Raw genomic sequence first — 17,834 nt, 5'->3', positions numbered from 1 at the left:
TAGCCCCATACTATACACTTCTGTGGATATCCCCATTGACAGAAACCACATTATTGCTAAAACTGCAGGGAGGTCAGGGGAAATGACAGAGAGAGGCACCCATACCCGCTCGTTTGTGTCCCAGTAGATAATGGTGACTGTCAAAACTGTGTCTATCTACATGGTGACATGAACTGAGCTGCACGTCTAATCCCATCCAGGTCATGGAAGATGTGAGGACAGGCTCAATATACGGTAATATCCACCTTGTCGAGTTTGGCCTAGCACAGATCCTGTTTGTGCTGCTCAGCCTGTGTATAGTCCAATGACATAGACGTGGGAGAGATACTTCAGTCCTATGTCCCATTTTGCCACAAGCTGCCAATTTTTTTCTATGGGACTTAACTTCTGCGGTCATCAGTTCCCTAGAACTTAGAACTACTTAAACCTAACTAACCTAAGGACATCCATGACCGAGCCAGAAGTCGAACCTGCGACTGTAGCGGTCGCGCAGTTCCAGACTGTAGGGCCTAGAACTGGTCGGCTACTCTGGCCGGCCTGCCCACTTTGTCTGACAGAAATGACACGGCTGGTAGGGGTGGTGAACGAAGCACTGTGTGCATTAGAATGGGATACTGATGATGGCCAGTGGGGGGGGGGGGGGCTTTGATGCTGGGGTGGGTAGCCAGGCGGAGCAGGCCACCTGACAAACGCTGTGGTTGGGTCATTCATAGCTGCTGAGGACAGGGAGGAATGCATGCAGTGAAGGGTCTTTGAGTTTGGGAAGATCATGGCGGAGTTGTTCCTAAGACACTGACTCACTACATGAACTTTCAGTGATGCATCATGTACTGCGAGTCCCAGAGTGTGAAACAGGACCAACACAAGCAGGTTACCGGCACCACAGGGCACCTGACAGCTGGAACTAAACACTGGAACAAGAGTATCTGAACACCCAGAAAGAGCGTTGAAAATGAGCAGTTCATTTGTAGTGTGTTTCTGAGACTAGCTTCTGCCCACTAAAAAACACTGACGCCGAAGCTAGCCTTCAATGTGGCATATGAGAGGGGCTGATGCGCAGCTATGGCGTGAAGCCTCCTGATGAGTTGAAACACCGATGGGCCAGTATGAGCTAATAGAGTGGCGTGATGCTGCCCACCTGTATATGCAGAAATGCTGTTCAGGCCAATGAGGTTAGGGGGTTAGGGCTCTACCTCTGGTCGAAGGGCTGGAAGGACAGAGGCTACTGGTAAATATTGCACACTGACAAGTCGGTTTGCAAGAGCTGGACTGAAACAGGAGTGGTGGACTGGTCGATGGCCTCCAGCCGCATCGCCACCCTCTCAATGGCTTGCTGCATTTTCCGAGGGAAACAGAGCAGCAAATGAATGCTCTCTGGTCAAGACGCTCCCATAACGGTTTTTAGTCTTTCAAAATTAAGAACTGGAAGAACTGTCTCTTAACACATTTATTAACTTACATTTTGATAGGAGTTTAAATAAAATTAAGCTGTTGCTTGACTCGAAAAAGGAAGCAAACTTCTTCTGAATATTCAACAAATAGTTAACACCTTTTTGAAGCGTCCAGGTCCAAGAAACAAAATGCCTCAGTTCCTAGCAGGAAACTCGAACAACACTGGGACAGAAAAAAGAAACAAGCACCCTGACAGGTAATATGTCCTACCTTGAAATCTGTGCACAGCATTGGGTATGAAAATTTGTCTAACTTTAACAGTGCACTGAAAACTTCTCCAAGTTCGAAAGTGTAGTGCTGAGCAGGACCTCTCCGCAGAAGCGCAACGTCGTTAGACGGAAGACGACGGCTGCGGGCAAAGGACAAGGCGACTAGCAGCTGACAGGGCAGCGTCAGCGACGACGACTTCGGAGATTTGCACCACTGGATGGATGAATTGCCCGTTGAGGCCGAGCACAATCATTATTCCTGACCGCGCAGATGACTACAACTTCCTTATTGAACGGTTGTTGATGGATGTGTAACGCAGTCTTACCGGCGAAGGCGGCTAGCTGGTGTGCGCGTCGTTTGCTGACTAGGTGTGGCCGCTGGTATCAACCCGCTGACGGTCCGCCCGCCGACCTCTCGTTGCAGTCCAGATGTGGCTGGTACTGTTGAGTTGCTAAAGCTTACATTCCACGACTCGGCTGTCGGCTGTCGCCACAGCATAAACGATAGGCACATTTACACCACCTCACCGCGATGGCTTGCTGCAGCGGTAGTGAGTCACATGACCACCTGGTAGCAATTGTACACAGTCTTCATCAACCATGTGTCCAATCTACTGTTTTAGGGCGATGAGCAATATTTAGTCTTGTGAGATTAGCAGTCGTACCGTGGAGATAACAAGCTCGTAGATCTTACTTCAGCGTGAAAGAGGAATTTTGCGACTGTAACATTTGAGCAGTTGGGAATAGTTCGTATTGATATCGGTAGAGAATGTGACGGATTACCAACAGAAATCAATAGCATGGAGGTTGAAAGATACAAACTACGAATGACGGACATTCAGACAGCAGTGAAATGACGTCTTCCTTCTGCAGAGTCGCAGAAGGTGAATACGAAAAATTTCTCATTAAGAATGTCTCAGCAATCACACTGTTCGTACCACTAAGATTCCCTGTTGGACCAGGTAAAAACACAACTCGAACAACGCCATTATGTTGCAGAGGATTGCAACTCTTATGATTTACTTTTCTAGTATTTTAATATCCTGTTACTTCTACCTCTAAACTGCTTACCTGATGCTGACTAGTTACAATTCTATACTTATAATGACGTCATTTACGTGACTTGCAGCGGGCCGCTGTGTTCGAGCGGTTCTTGGCGCTTCAGTCCGGAACCACGTGGCTGCTAAGGTCGCAGGTTCGAATCCTGCCTAGGGCATGGATGTGTGTGATGTCCTTAGGTTAGTTAGGTTTAAGTTGTTCTATGTCTATGGGACTGATGACCTCAGATAGTATGTCCCATAGTGCTGAGAGCCATTTGAACCATTTCGTGACTTGAAGCTGAACTTATAACAAAAAAGATACATGATGGTCACTTTGTTTCTCTGAGGCATGTGACTATTTGCTTCCAATAGGATTCGATTATCTGATTACAAGTGTAGATGCTTCTGTCTACACTACGTCACATAATAGAAATTTGAGGTTGTGGCACAAGTTCTTAGCAGTTTTGTTTTGCATGTTGGTAATCCGGTTCCTGTAGGTTTATTTATCTGTTATCATTTTTATTTGTAGTAAACTGTTGCGTTTTAAGTTTACATATTCTTACTTTGTCAGCTGAGGAAAGCGATTGGAGCTGTGGACGCTAGAATATGGAGTGCTAAGTGGAGAAATCTGAACATTTCCGACATATTCTGCTGCCTGAGTTCAGTAAAAGAGTGACTACAATGGGAGCAGTCAGAAACGTTTGAGCAGTTATTAGGAATAATGTGATTACAAAGAAAACGACAAGGAAATAGTTGCCTCATGTTAAGAAGTATCGGTTTGACGTTAGTGACTATCCACATTCAGAAAGACCTTTGAGGTTTGAGGAAAATCTTTTAAATACATTACTCCACAATGAAAGTCGGCAAGTGCTCAGTGTACTCCAGAAGTGGCCAATGTGATGAACTGTGATCATCCCTCCACCGTACGACATTTGCATACAATAGGGAAGGTTCAGAAATCGGGTGTAATGGTACCGCATGCTCCAAGTAAAAATCGCAAAAATCAGCAGGTTGCGATATGTAATCTCTGCTTCTTCGTAACCAGTTGGTTCGTGAACAACACCGATCATTCCTATCCTGTATCGTTACTGGTGACGAGAAATACTGTCTTTATGCTAACATAATGAAAAGGAAAGAATGGTTGAGCAAAAACAAAGCAGGAACTCCCCATTCAAAGACTTGCACGCATCCACAAAAGGTAATGTTATGTATGTGGTGGAACAGCGACAGGGTTGTGTACTACTAATTGTTCCCCGAGGTATACCATTACTGCTGACATTTACTGTCAACAATTGAGACATGTTGCAGATGCAGTCCAAGAGCAACGACCAGGAAGACTGCGTGCAGTGAAGTTACTCCACGACAGCGCCCTCCTGGATTCTGCTAGATTGACACAAACCCTATATAGGAGTTGGGTTGATAACTCATTCCGCACCGATCCTATTCAGCTGATCTGGCGCCCTCAGATTTTCACTTTTCCGCTCTCTATCGAACAACCTTCAAGGAACTTCTTTTCCGAATGAAAATACGGTTCGGAAATATGTGTACAAGTTCTTCGCCTCAGAAACACGTGAATTCTACAGTAGCATATTAAATGGAACGAACTCGTAGTGAACTGTGACAAGGCGAATGGAAGAATTAGATTCGTTGAAAATACAATGCATCTGGAAAACAAATCGCTACCTCTACCAAATTTAGATTATAAAAAAGTATGTAACAGAATTAATTTGAGAATGTGAACGCCCATCTGTGGAAGAAAGCCGATGTCGTCGTTGGGAAACGCTGACAGGTAAATTTAGAGAAACTACTTGAAGAAGATGATGTCACCGCGGTCCCTGTGATGTTACAAAATAGAAGTGATGTTGTTATTCAATGGCAAGTTGGAAATTGAGATTTAGCTTACTGTTTTATCGATCACAATTGGCGTAAGAATCATGGATTGACCATTGTCATAAATTATTGCACTATGAGATGTGATTAGTTTTTACTTGCAGTTTCGCGTGGCTTGAGGCAGTCACAACTAGCGTGCTATTGATTAAGAAATTGCGTTATCGTCTTTCTAATTACTTCATGATCGTAGATACGATTATACCCGGTTGTGAAGTTATTGTTATGACAAAACAATGTCCTAAGGGACCAGAAAGTTCTTAAGGGCGCTAAAACAACTGTAACATCACACAAAAGGGAAATTCAATATTAAAGCTGATGCAAGAAGACGATAAAACAGTTTTCTTTTTAGCAATGTAACACGCACATTGGACTGCTGATCTTGGTGTCTGTAATATTAGCTAAATGCATAATTAAAATGAAAATAATACTGAGGAGATGATAGGAATGAGCACTGCTAAATGATTCAGTATTCCCAGAACAAATATTTATTATAAACTAAAACATATATCGTACCTTAAGCTTAGTACTACAATGACGGTAGATTTTTATGTCCGTATCATGTCCATTGAGCGCTCTTTTATATGGCCATTGTCTTCTTTGAGTCGCTCGTGCGTCGTCATGGTAAGTTATAACAGTTCTTTACACTTCACTCAAACTTAGACATAACACGTTTTTATACATTTAGTATAAAAATTAGATCAGACTGCCACAGATATGCGTCCGTCTTACTTGAGAAAAAACAGTTCAAGTCTTTTTAGCTCTCAAGGCTTCATTTGTTCTCCAGCGAACAAAATAGTGAAGGATCGCATATCTATCCGTATTTTTCTGTTTATATTGCCGCCCAAAGACGACGAATTACATTATTTAGGAAATTCCACCGTCTCCATGCGACGCCTCATTATACATTAATCATTATTTACAAACAAGTATTTGCCTTCTGGCTGAAAGTATTAACTACTCGTATTTGCTGTTTTAATAAAGTCAAAAATAGCGAATATCACATTGCCTCTCATGAGGAGAGAGGGAATGCCGAAGGATTACCTCGATCCTCATGTCCTCATGAGATATTCGTGATTTTTGGTGTGACATTTACATAATGTTACTGGCGTACTATGTACATAAATTGAAATTACATTTATAAACATATATCAGATATTTATCATTTTTCAAAATAAAGTTTTTCATTCTTTGTTCATCAGTCACTTCATTCCATAATACCAAGATTAACATTTATGTGTATATTTAAGTTTGGTTCATATTTGCTTATAACAATAAGTGAACGTTCATTTCGCTCTTCGGGGGATAGAATTCTGAAATTACTTTCCCTTGAGCTTAACAACTAATACATGAGTACAGTGAGTGCTTATTTTCACTAAACTAGAGTGGACAATGTTCGAGCATCCGTTGACTCATTGTGGTTCAATTACAGTTTAATAACGTAGCACTACACTTCGTGATACTTTCACTTTCTGTGTTAGCTGTCTACGGCGTTCATCAAGCCGTACATCTGTCCTTTCCACTGTGGTGCCAGGAATTCAAGTGGCTTCCCGGGTTTTTATTTACAATATGAAACAGAAGAAGTGGAAAATTATTAGTATAACTTACAACCTATTGGATACATTTGTTAAGGATCGGGACTCGTCTGGAGTTTAGGGTCTTCCTATAGTGCACATTCATTTTCTTTGTCCATCAAGAGACATGATTATAATTCATTTTAGCAGTGTTCAGGAGTGCCGGTATTAATGGCTTTAAGGTCTGAGTAATTTAACAATCCACTTCTTACTCATCTTAACTTCAACTCAAGAAAATTGCTTAATTTACGTATGAAAAAGTAGTCACACAAGTGTACAAATGTCTTTCCTCCAGTATGTACGATGGAAGTCATGGCGGTTAGCAGTTTAAAGTTTGGACTGTTTCGTCACCCACACGTCAGCCACTCACAGCGGCTGCACAGTGTTGCGTGAGCTCCAATACTAAGTATCCGTTTGCGCTCAGGCTGTAACAGAGCTGCTGGTCGTCGATTGCTCCTTTTTTTTGTGAACTTCGTATCACACGAGTGCATCGATACAAACACCTCGCGCGCGTTTTCCATTGGAGGAGCCGGACACTGAAGCTGCCTCCATACTTCTCTGTCAACTGCCTCCCATGAGGCTCACAGGTAAGTGATGACGAATGTTTTAGCTGTCGCTGCACTTAGAACAACACTGAACTTTGCGTTGCACCTGTTGTCGTAGCCTTGACTTCTTTTTACACTTGCAGTACAACACTATCACTAATATACAGTGAACAGTTATTTTTATTATGCACGTCGCACTTTAGCGTGCATCTTCACACAGCATTCGTGCTTAGTTCCTTCGCCGATGGAGTTCATTTACAAAACAATCAATTTTGCAGGTTTCCTCCATTGGTACAGAAAGACTTATATTCTACTATTTACAAAAGATCACTTACGAGCTAATATTTACAATTAATGGTCACTCCTTTTGTTAAGTCCAGTGAACAAATGCTTTATGAATGGACTCTTTATATCTCAGGGTTTACTTTCACTAGTGAACCTAAAAATACTCTTTCAAACTTTCTTTTAAGGGCTCATCTCCTCATTATGAAAACTATAGGTTTCGCAACACTCGTGCACCCAAGATCATTTTCTACTGCCACGCAGCATATCTACTACTTAACGAGTACGCATTTAACGCTGAATCTTTTTTTTTTCCTTTGTGCTTGCCATTTTTTTTTTTTATATTTGAGGGCAGACTGGAAAACAACAGGTCTCCCTCTTCGCTTCATGTACTCAGCAATCGTTCTCTGTTAAAAAAAAATAGGATAACGCGTGTCTACTATTTTTCGCATGAATGGAATTACCGACAGTTCACTGGGTTTACGCAACCGGTCCATAACAAACATTACCAAAGCTAGCGAAGTTCATCACGCTGCGTGTCTCATTTCTCATGAGCACTGCTTTGCCTCGAAGCACACGTGCCTTTTGCAAGTCGACCCTTGGTCTCGGTTAATGAACCAGGATCAAAAGGAACGGGCGCAAGGAAAATGGATTTCATAAGAGGAGTGTCTTAGGAGACATTTTTGCAATAAAATCTGCATGTAAATAAAATTATCATAATAAACATAGGCACATATATAAATTTCAACCTCTTTCATTACAGCAAGCATTGCTACTTCTTCGTCTTGCTCTGGTTATAGTCAGTATTAATTTAAATATCACTGCATTGCTTGTTCTTTAGATTAGCCTTCAATTAGGGTATTGAATGGTCGCTAGAGTACACTACAAATCTTCTGAAGATCTTTACTTGGACTTATTTATGATACAGGGGGCTTGCTGTGTGGTTATTTAGTACCTTGATTCTACTGAAATTAATTCGTCAGCTAACATTCCTCATATACTCTTTACATTGGGCTCAGATCACAGGGAAATAGTTTACTTTCATAGCAATTAATGGCCTCGTGGAGTACTTACGCTACATTATTGATGCTTCATGGTTTGCCTCTATTTGTACTGTATGTCACCTAACTTAGTTTACTACAGCTTATTGTCTTCTTTGAGTGAACACATGCGGGTTACCACTTGTTTTTCCATTCAACAGCACGCTTTAACTGAACTTTAAGCTATTTCTTCTACTCCTGTCCACTGTCTGGAGTGTTTGAACATGTACCTTTTTTTTTTTTAAAGCAGGTAATTTGGGCTTTTACAACAGAACTTTAAGTACTTACATTACTAAAAATAAATCTATAAATCTTCTTGTACCTTGAGAGAAGTGCTTATTTACGCATCCTCCTCCATTTCTCACCTTTACATATTTATATAGATCCTGGCAATCACCTCGCCAGCACATTTTTTTTCTTAATACTAACTTAAAATTAAATTGAAATTCTTGGTGCAACCCCAATTTCCTGCTTCACCTTGTTGAAGAAATATCAGTTCAATGTCCATCACTATAAACAATTTTTCCGTACTTATCATTTAATACTTAAAGTTTACATGTAGTAGCCGTTACCATGTAGTCAGTGCGCTGTTTAACACAATACTTATCATTAACAGTTCACACAAGGAAATTTCCAGTACGCAAGAGGTAAGAAACCAAAACAGATTCTATCTGCAGTTGGAGCTGTGCCTGTAAACTAACTCTTTGTTTCAATGGACCAATCGCTCCCGATATGGAGCAACCTTGAATCGGCAATGATAAAACTTTTGAAACAGAAGACACCTGTCTGAAGAGACATGATGACATCACATTGATGTTTGCTCCTGTATCAACAATGGCTGTGACAGGAATGTTGGCAATAGAAATCTTAATCGAAGCCTGGACCTGTTCATCATGAATGTCATGAATGTCTTGAGCTTCTAGGTCAGGTGCAAGGTCATCTCGTAAGTCGGTCTCATGGTCGTACCGTATCGCATTAACATACTCAGAATCAGAGTATTCGTTAGTACCCCCCACTGGAACCGGCAGCGACCTCTAGGAGGCTGAAAGGCGCTGCCTCTAATTTTCCGCAGGATGTTTAACCTGTTTGTCATTAATGGCCTTAAGTGTTTGTTCCATTTCATATTGGTGCTAGTTATGTGGTACAAACGCCGGTGTAGAGGGGTAGAATCCAGTGGGTGCATTCACTTGTGAATAAAATACTTGAGACGGCTGCTGTCGCCCGATCTTTTGGTTGCCGGCAGAACCATTTCTTTGTGAAGGAAAGTTCGCATTTGGTACCGTTTGAAAATTGTTCCGCGGTCCTCTATTCTGTGAAAAGTTGTTCTGATGTGCTGGGTGGCCTCCGCCTTGCCCATGCCACTTGCTATTTTTCGACCTATAACTTTGATTGTACACTGGCCCATTTGAAAAATTACCAATCGTTTGCGGAGAATTTCCATACTGCTCAGGCGCAGAATTAAAGGGTGGGTTTCCGTACTAATGTTGTACCTGGTGGTTGTAAATTGGGTGGTATCTCTGCTGATTACTGTAATTGGTTTTCTGCTTCCATTTAAAGTTATTGCCGTTTGCGTTTTCATAACGGCTGGCAGGTTGGTACCCGCGATCGCAGTAGCGCACTCTCTCCTTCGGTGCATTGTTGTCCGCGTGCGATGCATTCTGCTGGCTGCCAGGGAAGAATTTGCCGCTGCCAACCTTGGAGCGCACATCCTGGCTAATTAAATCTAAGGAATCCAGCACAGAAAGGAATGCATCCGTGTCTTCTTCGGACGCATTTACTAGTTTCTCTCTAATAGACACAGGGAGTTTGCTTTTGAGAATCATAATTACGTCCTTGGAAGAAATCGGAGAATCCCAGAATTTAATTTTTGCTAGATACTTCTCGAAGTATCGCCGGAGACTTCCATGCTTCTCATTGAAAATTTCCGCACCATACAGCTCCTTCCTTAATCTTTGCTGTACCCCATTACTCCAAAATTTTGCCAAGAACATTTTCTCAAACTCTTCATAATTCCTACACGTGTCTACCATTTCCGTTCCCCATAATGCTGCATCACCAGAAATAAAGCCAGTGACGAACTGAATACGCTGTCTGTCTGTCCAGCTCCTGGGAAATATGCCGGAAAAATTCTTTAGGAACACGATGGGGTGTATTTCTCGCTTCTGCGGATGAAAAACAGGAAAAGTGCGATGCTTAATCACACTTTCCTCTTGCATTAAACTCACGATTGTGGGCGGATCATTTATTTTCCCTACTCGGGACTCAACAGGACTGTTGTTTTGCATGTAATCAGGCGGTGAACGATAAGGAGTTGACTGACATTCGTCACCGTCTAAAGAGTTGTTCCCTATAGTTTGCGTATGCGTGTGCGGATTTTATACCCAGTTTCTCAGCATTCTGACTTCGTCCACTACTTGCTGCTTCCACTCGGGAAGATCCCGTGTAAGTGTCCTCCGAATCTGTCCCAATTCGGAAACCACTGTCTCTCCCGACTTACCAGGAGCAGCTAAGATTTCATAAGTTACATCCTTGACAGTCTCCCTAAGCTCCTCCCTGACCTTCTTTTCGATAAAAATATCTTTACCCTTTATCCATTCACAGTAGTGTTCTGACAATGCCTCCGCGTGTACTTTCACGGTGCTCTTAACCTGTTCTTCAATATTGATTGAGTCTATCTGCCTCGACAGATCCTCCACTACACCTTCAATGTCAGATACTGCATTTCTAACTGAGTTTATTTCCTTGGTAGCTGCCTGAATTTTTGTGCTTAATGTTCCAGATACTTCAGCTATTTCACTTTTCACCTGTTTCTGCATTATCTGAATTTGATCACTGATCTTAGTTTGCACCTCACCCAAATGGGTATTTAATTCAGCCGTTATTTCTTTATGCAGATCCGTTTTGATTGTGCCTAGCTGTGTTTTTAATGATTCGCTTACAGCATCTAATCGGGCGTTAACAGTCTCATTTTGTGTTTTTATGGTCTCATTTTGTGTTTTTACTGATTCGCTTACAGCATCTAATCGGGCGTTAACCGTCTCATTTTGTGTTTTTATAGTCTCATTTTGTGTTTTTACTGATTCGCTTACAGCATCTAATCGGGCGTTAACAGTCTCATTTTGTGTTTTTACTGATTCGCTTACAGCATCTAATCGGGCGTTAACAGTCTCATTTTGTGTTTTTATAGTCTCATTTACTGCGTCAAACTGTTGTTTCAGCATTTCCATTAACGCACCGAGGTCATTTGTAGCTGCAGCGGGAAGAATTTGGACTTTAAGGTCACTTTCCTCTGTTACAGACATGGTTAGTTCAGTTTCCACACGGGAATCTACCGTTCGCGATCGTAAAGGGTATGGAATACTATTAACGTCTTCACTCCCGTCTCCTGTTGTCATCTGTCTCTGTTTACTATCTGCCATTTTCGTCAGTAAACCACGTGCTACGCAAGGCTTTCGTCGTTTGTCAGTGCCGTGGTGAGTCTGCTAAGAGCACCGCTCTCTCGTGAGCAACAAATGAAATTCTATCTGGCGAGAAGACAAGATGGAACCTAAACGTTTCAGTCAAATGAATGAAGATGCTCTTCACTGCAAATTGCACACACTATCCACCATGTTGAAAATGTAATACAGCTATACTAACAATGGGGAGAAATAATTTCTATTATCAGACTACGAAGAATTTTACTTTGAAAGATAAAATAAAGCAGATTTTCTATAGCGGGAAGGAGATAGAAAGGATGTGGATCGACTTGGAAAAGCAACGTTGCTACTGAAGCACTACACTGCGTATGCAAAATTCTGACTTACTTTTTGATGGCTTGGTTTACACTAGGTTGTCTCAGCAAATTCGCGTCTCTTTTCTTTTCCTATCTCTCGATAATTAAACTGCGTTATCGACCAGCGTATTTTCTGTCTTACAGAGAGATGATGTGTACATGAAACGACAGAACATTTATTAACACAAGCGCATAGAAAATTTTCCAAGAATTTGAACTTATTTTTGGTCAAGTCCCTGTTCGGGCGCCTAGTGTGATGTTACAAAATAGAAGTGATGTTGTTATTCAATGGAAAGTTGTAAATTGAGATTTAGCTTACTGTTTTATCGATCACAATTGGCGTAAGAATCATGGATTGACCATTGTCATAAAATATTGCATTATGAGATGTGATTAGGTTTTACTTGCAGTTTCGCGTGGCTTGAGGCAGTCACAACTAGCGTGCTATTGATTAAGAAATTGCGTTATCGTCTTTCTAATTACTTCATGATCGTAGATACGATTATACCCGGTTGTAAGTTATTGTTATGACAAAACAATGTCCTAAGGGACCAGAAAGTTCTTAAGGGCGCAAAAACAACTGTAACATCACACAAAAGGGAAATTCAATATTAAAGCTGATGCAAGAAGACGATAAAACAGTTTTCTTTTTAGCAATGTAACACGCACATTGGACTGCTGATCTTGGTGTCTGTAATATTAGCAAAATGCATAATTAAAATGAAAATAATACTGAGGAGATGATAGGAATGAGCACTGCTAAATGATTCAGTATTCCCAGAACAAATATTTATTATAAACTAAAACATATATCGTACCTTAAGCTTAGTACCACAATGACGGTAGATTTTTATGTCCGTATCATGTCCATCGAGCGCTCTTTTATATGGCCATTGTCTTCTTTGAGTCGCTCGTGCGTCGTCACGGTATGTTATAACAGTTCTTTACACTTCACTCAAACTTAGACATAACACGTTTTTATACATTTAGTAAAAAATTAGATCAGACTGCCACAGATCTGCGTCCGTCTTACTTGAGAAAAAACAGTACAAGTCTTTTTAGCGCTCAAGGCTTCATTTGTTCTCCAGCGAACGAAATAGTGAAGGATCGCATATCTATCCGTATTTTTCTGTTTATATTGCCGCCCAAAGGCGACGAATTACATTATTTAGAAAATTCCACCGTCGCCATGCGACGCCTAATTATACATTAATCATTATTTACAAACAAGTATTTGCCTTCTGGCTGAAAGTATTAACTACTCGTATTTGCTGTTTTAATAAAGTCAAAAATAGCGAATATCACATCCCGCATTGGCGACCATAGTTGTCTGTTACGCGGTTGTTTACACACGCACACTGCAGCCTGGTTGAAGCGGGGGTCAATGAAGTGAAGTGGAAGAAAAATATTGTAATGGCATTTAGACTGGTCATGAACAGCAGCGTAACGAGTGACCACAAGGTCCCAGTACCCCCTATCACATGACCACATATTCGTAGATGCTCGCTTTGCATTAATGTAAGAACATGGCAAGTGACAACCTTGAGGTAGCGTGATTATTCTTTATTATTTATTCCAGAGTGTCTGTGTATACTCCATGGTTTTCATAACAGGACATTATTTTCCTTCAAGTAGGATGTGAAATTATCCTCAACTGGCGTGATGGCCGTAAATGCATGTCGAACAGCATCCTTCAGTTCGCCAAATGTGTCGTAAGTGCAACACCATACTTCTCTTTGATTAACAAAAGGTGAGAGATGATAACTTCGAGGCAGCAATTCCAGAAGTGTAGGCAAATGTACAGAACCACGTCCAATCCATTTATCAAGAATTCCTTACTCCAGAAATAAGTCTTTCTCGCTTCTTCGCTGCCATGTATTACACACCTGTCCGAGATAGTAAAGATGAGGTGTAAATACATCGAGCTTACACAGACTTGCCTGATAACGTTTCTGTATATCATTGCCACTCTGTTCACTTACAAACGAAGATTTAAATGACATTGACTTCAAACCGTTCTTCATATGCTTTTGTAACGTCAAGTACGATATTCCCAATTCCGGTGACCGCTTACGAATGGACTTTTTTGGTGAACGTTCGACAGACGCTGCATCCTCCACATACGTTTCCGTTCGAGGTGGTAGTCTCCCTGAGCGGGTCTTATCTTTTATGCAACCAACTGTAAAGGGCTTTTTCTCCCACTCTTAAAATTTTAAGTTTTGGTGGAGAACGTTTCTGAAACCTTACAGTGAAATCATGCTGAAAACATCTCACTGATTTTCCAGTATGGAGACGTTCACGTGCTCACTACGATTTGTTCCTCCAAGTGAACTCTTTAGAAATGATTCAGATGTATAGGAGCATGTGCAACAATTCATTAATATATATATGTAATGGATTAGGGGTAGTGGGACTTTGTGATCACTCTGTAGAGTCTAGAGTTACAATGAATAGTTCAGTGAAAGTATTATTGCCACCAGAAGCAAGGTAAATCAACAGTAACAACAGTACTTCGGGTATACATGATGAAGTTCCAAGCTGAAGATGAAGAGTTACAGAAAGTATATTAGAGTAATAAATGTGTAATTCAGTGTCTAAAGAAAGACTGAAATTTGATAATTATAGATGATTGGAGCGTTGTAGCAGTCGAAAGAATAACAGAGTTAGGGAAAATATGGAATCTGGTAGGAATCAGAGAGAGAGGACAATGAGTTATGCACTTAATTTTAAGAGAATAACGAATCATACAGTTAATTGTTGCGACCACATGTAGTAAGCGCTGCTTCACGTAGTGCAGAATGGCAAAACAGAGGCAGCCGGCGAAGTGGGCGCGGCACAGATGCAAGGACGCACGCAGACCGAGCGCCGAGCGAAGCCTGGAGAGTGCTGACAAGGGAACCTCCCCATTGCACCCCCCTAAGATTTAGTTATAATTTGGCACAAGGGATAGGCCTTAAAAAACTGAACACAGATCAATCGAGAAAACAGGAAGAAGTTGTGTGGAACTATGAACAAATATGCAAAATATACAAACTGCCAAGATAGGCAACATCAAGGATAATCTACGGTCAGGAGCGCCGTGGAGCTGTGGTTAGCGTGAGCAGCTGCGGAACGAGAGGTCCTTGGTTCAAATCTCCCCTCGAGTGAAAAGTTTTTCTTTATTTTCGCAAAGTTATGACCTGTCCATTCGTTCATTGACGGCTCTGTTCACTGTAATAAGTTTAGTGTCTGTGTTTTGCGACCGCACCGCAAAACCGTGCGATTAGTAGACGAAAGGACGTGCCTCTCCAATGGGAACCGAAAACATTTGATCGCAAGGTCATAGGTCAACCGATTCCTCCACAGGAAAACACGTCTGATATATTCTATACGACACTGATGACGGCATGTGCGTCACATGACAGTAATATGTTGTCGACCCAACTAACTTGTACACTTGGCGAATGGGTAAAAAGATTCTTCTACGTTGCCCGATTTAGGTTTTCTCGTGGATGTGATAATTACTCCCAAAAAAGTGATGAATACATAAGAGTTTGTCACATAAACTGCAACAAATGAATCCAACAGTTTCACAGTCGCACACTTTTCGCGGTGCTCTGTCAAAACATATGTTTTTAAAGTTTTCAAATTTTTCCGTGTGAAGACCGTCAAATCCTTCATATGTCCAAGCAAATCTGAACATGTCCTGGAATTTTGGAGAGCGAAGTTGATTGTGTGTGAGTGCCTGAACTTTGATAATTGTCTGAAAAGAAAAAAATTAAACTTTTCGCTCGAAGGAAAATTTGAACCAAGGATCTCTCGTCCCGCAGTTGCTCACGCTAACCACGGGACCACGACGCTTCTGAGTTCAGGTTGTCCTTGATGTTGCTTATCTTGCGCATGGACTACTCAGTTTGTATATTTTGCTTATTTTTTTCATAGTTCCACACAACTTCTCTTTGTTTTCTCTATGGATCTGTGTTCAGTTTTTCAAGGCCTATCCACTGTGTCAACTTATAACTAAATCTGAGGGGGGTGCGATGGGGAGGTTCCCTTGTGAGTAAGGAGAAGTGAGGCCAGCACGTTACGCTGCAATATACTGCGGGAGTAATAACAAGAAGCTGCCACCGTGGGTAACAAACGTCCTCCTGCCGGATATAAATAGTGGAGCGCAGGAAGCAACAGACAGAAGCCATCAGGAAACAGTTCGGCTCTGAGGACTGACGTGGTCCGTGTCCGAATGTTCAACCTTCGAAGGTGACGATTCCGGAAGTCTGTTCCAGCTCACAGGAGTCATCCGTTCGCCGCCAGATGTCAACTTCAGCTCTGGGGGTCGGCCCGAATCCGGTCGGCTCCTTGGCTGACTAACTACAGCGAGAACTTCCAGCAGGACCGGCCGCAGCGCGGCCTTGGGCACAGGCGCCGCCGGGGACTGACGCCCGGACTCCACGGCAACCCGGCCTCCCGGTGCGTGGTCCGTCCATGACGGGAGCTCGTGGACATCGCGACTGACGGCTTCCCAGCCGCCGGTGCAGCAGGCGGTGGCAGCTGACCTCACGGCACGCAGCTCCGTGGGGGCGCCATACTGGGCTACCGAGCGGGGACATCTCAACCACAGCGCATCCTGACTTCAGCGGAGAACTGGTGGCGCGCGTTGCGCGCATTGTCGGAGACTCTACACAGCAGCAGTCAGGCGGAAGGATCCGCAGGGCTGGGCAGCGACGACGAGGGAGAAATTGTAAAGAAAGCTCAATAAATAATTGTAAAACTGCTCGCCGTCTCAGTCCTTGGAGCAGCCACTGTGTCTGCTGCTAACGAGTACTACAGAAGTCATAACAAGTAGCAAACGGCCATAAGAAGTACTGCAGAAGTCGTAACAAGTGGCCATGTGACGTAACAAGTGGTGCCAGGCCCACTCACGCCGCGACTTTGACTAGCACCGTGCGGAGCAAGCGAGAAACAGAATAGGGTGAGCCCGGCAACTGCCTTCTCTCTATATTTTCTGTGTAGCTAGACATGTCGAGGGTAACGTTAAGGGATGTGAGAGTGTCATTTGAAAGGCCTAGCAGCCCTGTAGACTTATTGCAGTTTTGTGGGAATGATAGTCACGTTAACTTAGTACCATCTAAATTTGTAGCGTGTGGATTAACAGATCACGTCGCTCCATGCGATAACTTTGTAAAAAAAAAAAAAAAAAAAAAATGGTTCAAATGGCTCTGAGCACTATGAGACTTAACTTCTGAGGTCATCAGTCCCCTAGAACTTAGAACTAATTAAACCTAACTAACCTAAGGACATGACACACATCCATGCCCGAGGCAGGATTTGAACCTGCGACCGTAGCGATAAATTTGTACCAAGCACTTGTGATGTGTGTGGCTTTTATGGTCATGTAACGGGCCAATGTGGTAAGTCTAGATGGCTTGCCATTAGACGTGCTAGGAATTAACTTGCTTCTGGGTAACACAATTTTATTTATGTGAGGTGAGGTATACCACACGGAAAATGTCAGAGACACGTGCAACTGGGACAAGTGACGCCGTAGTCGCATTGACAGAGCAAGTTAAGAAACTCATTGAAGAAAATAAGTGGCAAAAGTACCACATGCAGAGGTTGGAGCAACAATTGTTGCAAAATACTCAATCAGGCTCTGGAAGCGATAGTGTAGAATGCAAGGGTAGTGTCTTTTCCGGTATGGCAGATTGTTCAGCGGCTAACATCAGAGGATGTGAATGTTTTCATTGGCGACGTACGTAGTACGGCTAGACTGTGTGGATGGTCGGATGATATGTGTTTGCAAATAGCGAGGTTACGGTTAGTAGGTGACACAAAGACTTATGTGGCATACCACGAAGGGTAAAGAGTGCTACTACGTTCACAGAGTTGGCTGAGGGATTATTGCAAATGTTCAGGAAACAAAACAGTGCCATATTTTTTAGAGACAAATTGGGGAGGATGATGCTAAAAACGGGTGAACGGTAGAAGAATTTTCAGACAGAATTAGGAGAACGAATACGCACACGTATGAGTTAACGCAAGGTGCGAGTGCAA

This window comes from Schistocerca serialis, chromosome 4 (genome assembly GCF_023864345.2).
Source record: "Schistocerca serialis cubense isolate TAMUIC-IGC-003099 chromosome 4, iqSchSeri2.2, whole genome shotgun sequence".
NCBI lineage: Eukaryota > Metazoa > Arthropoda > Insecta > Orthoptera > Acrididae > Schistocerca > Schistocerca serialis.
The sequence above is the reverse complement of the archived record's forward strand: the minus strand, read 5'-3'. Positions refer to the sequence as shown.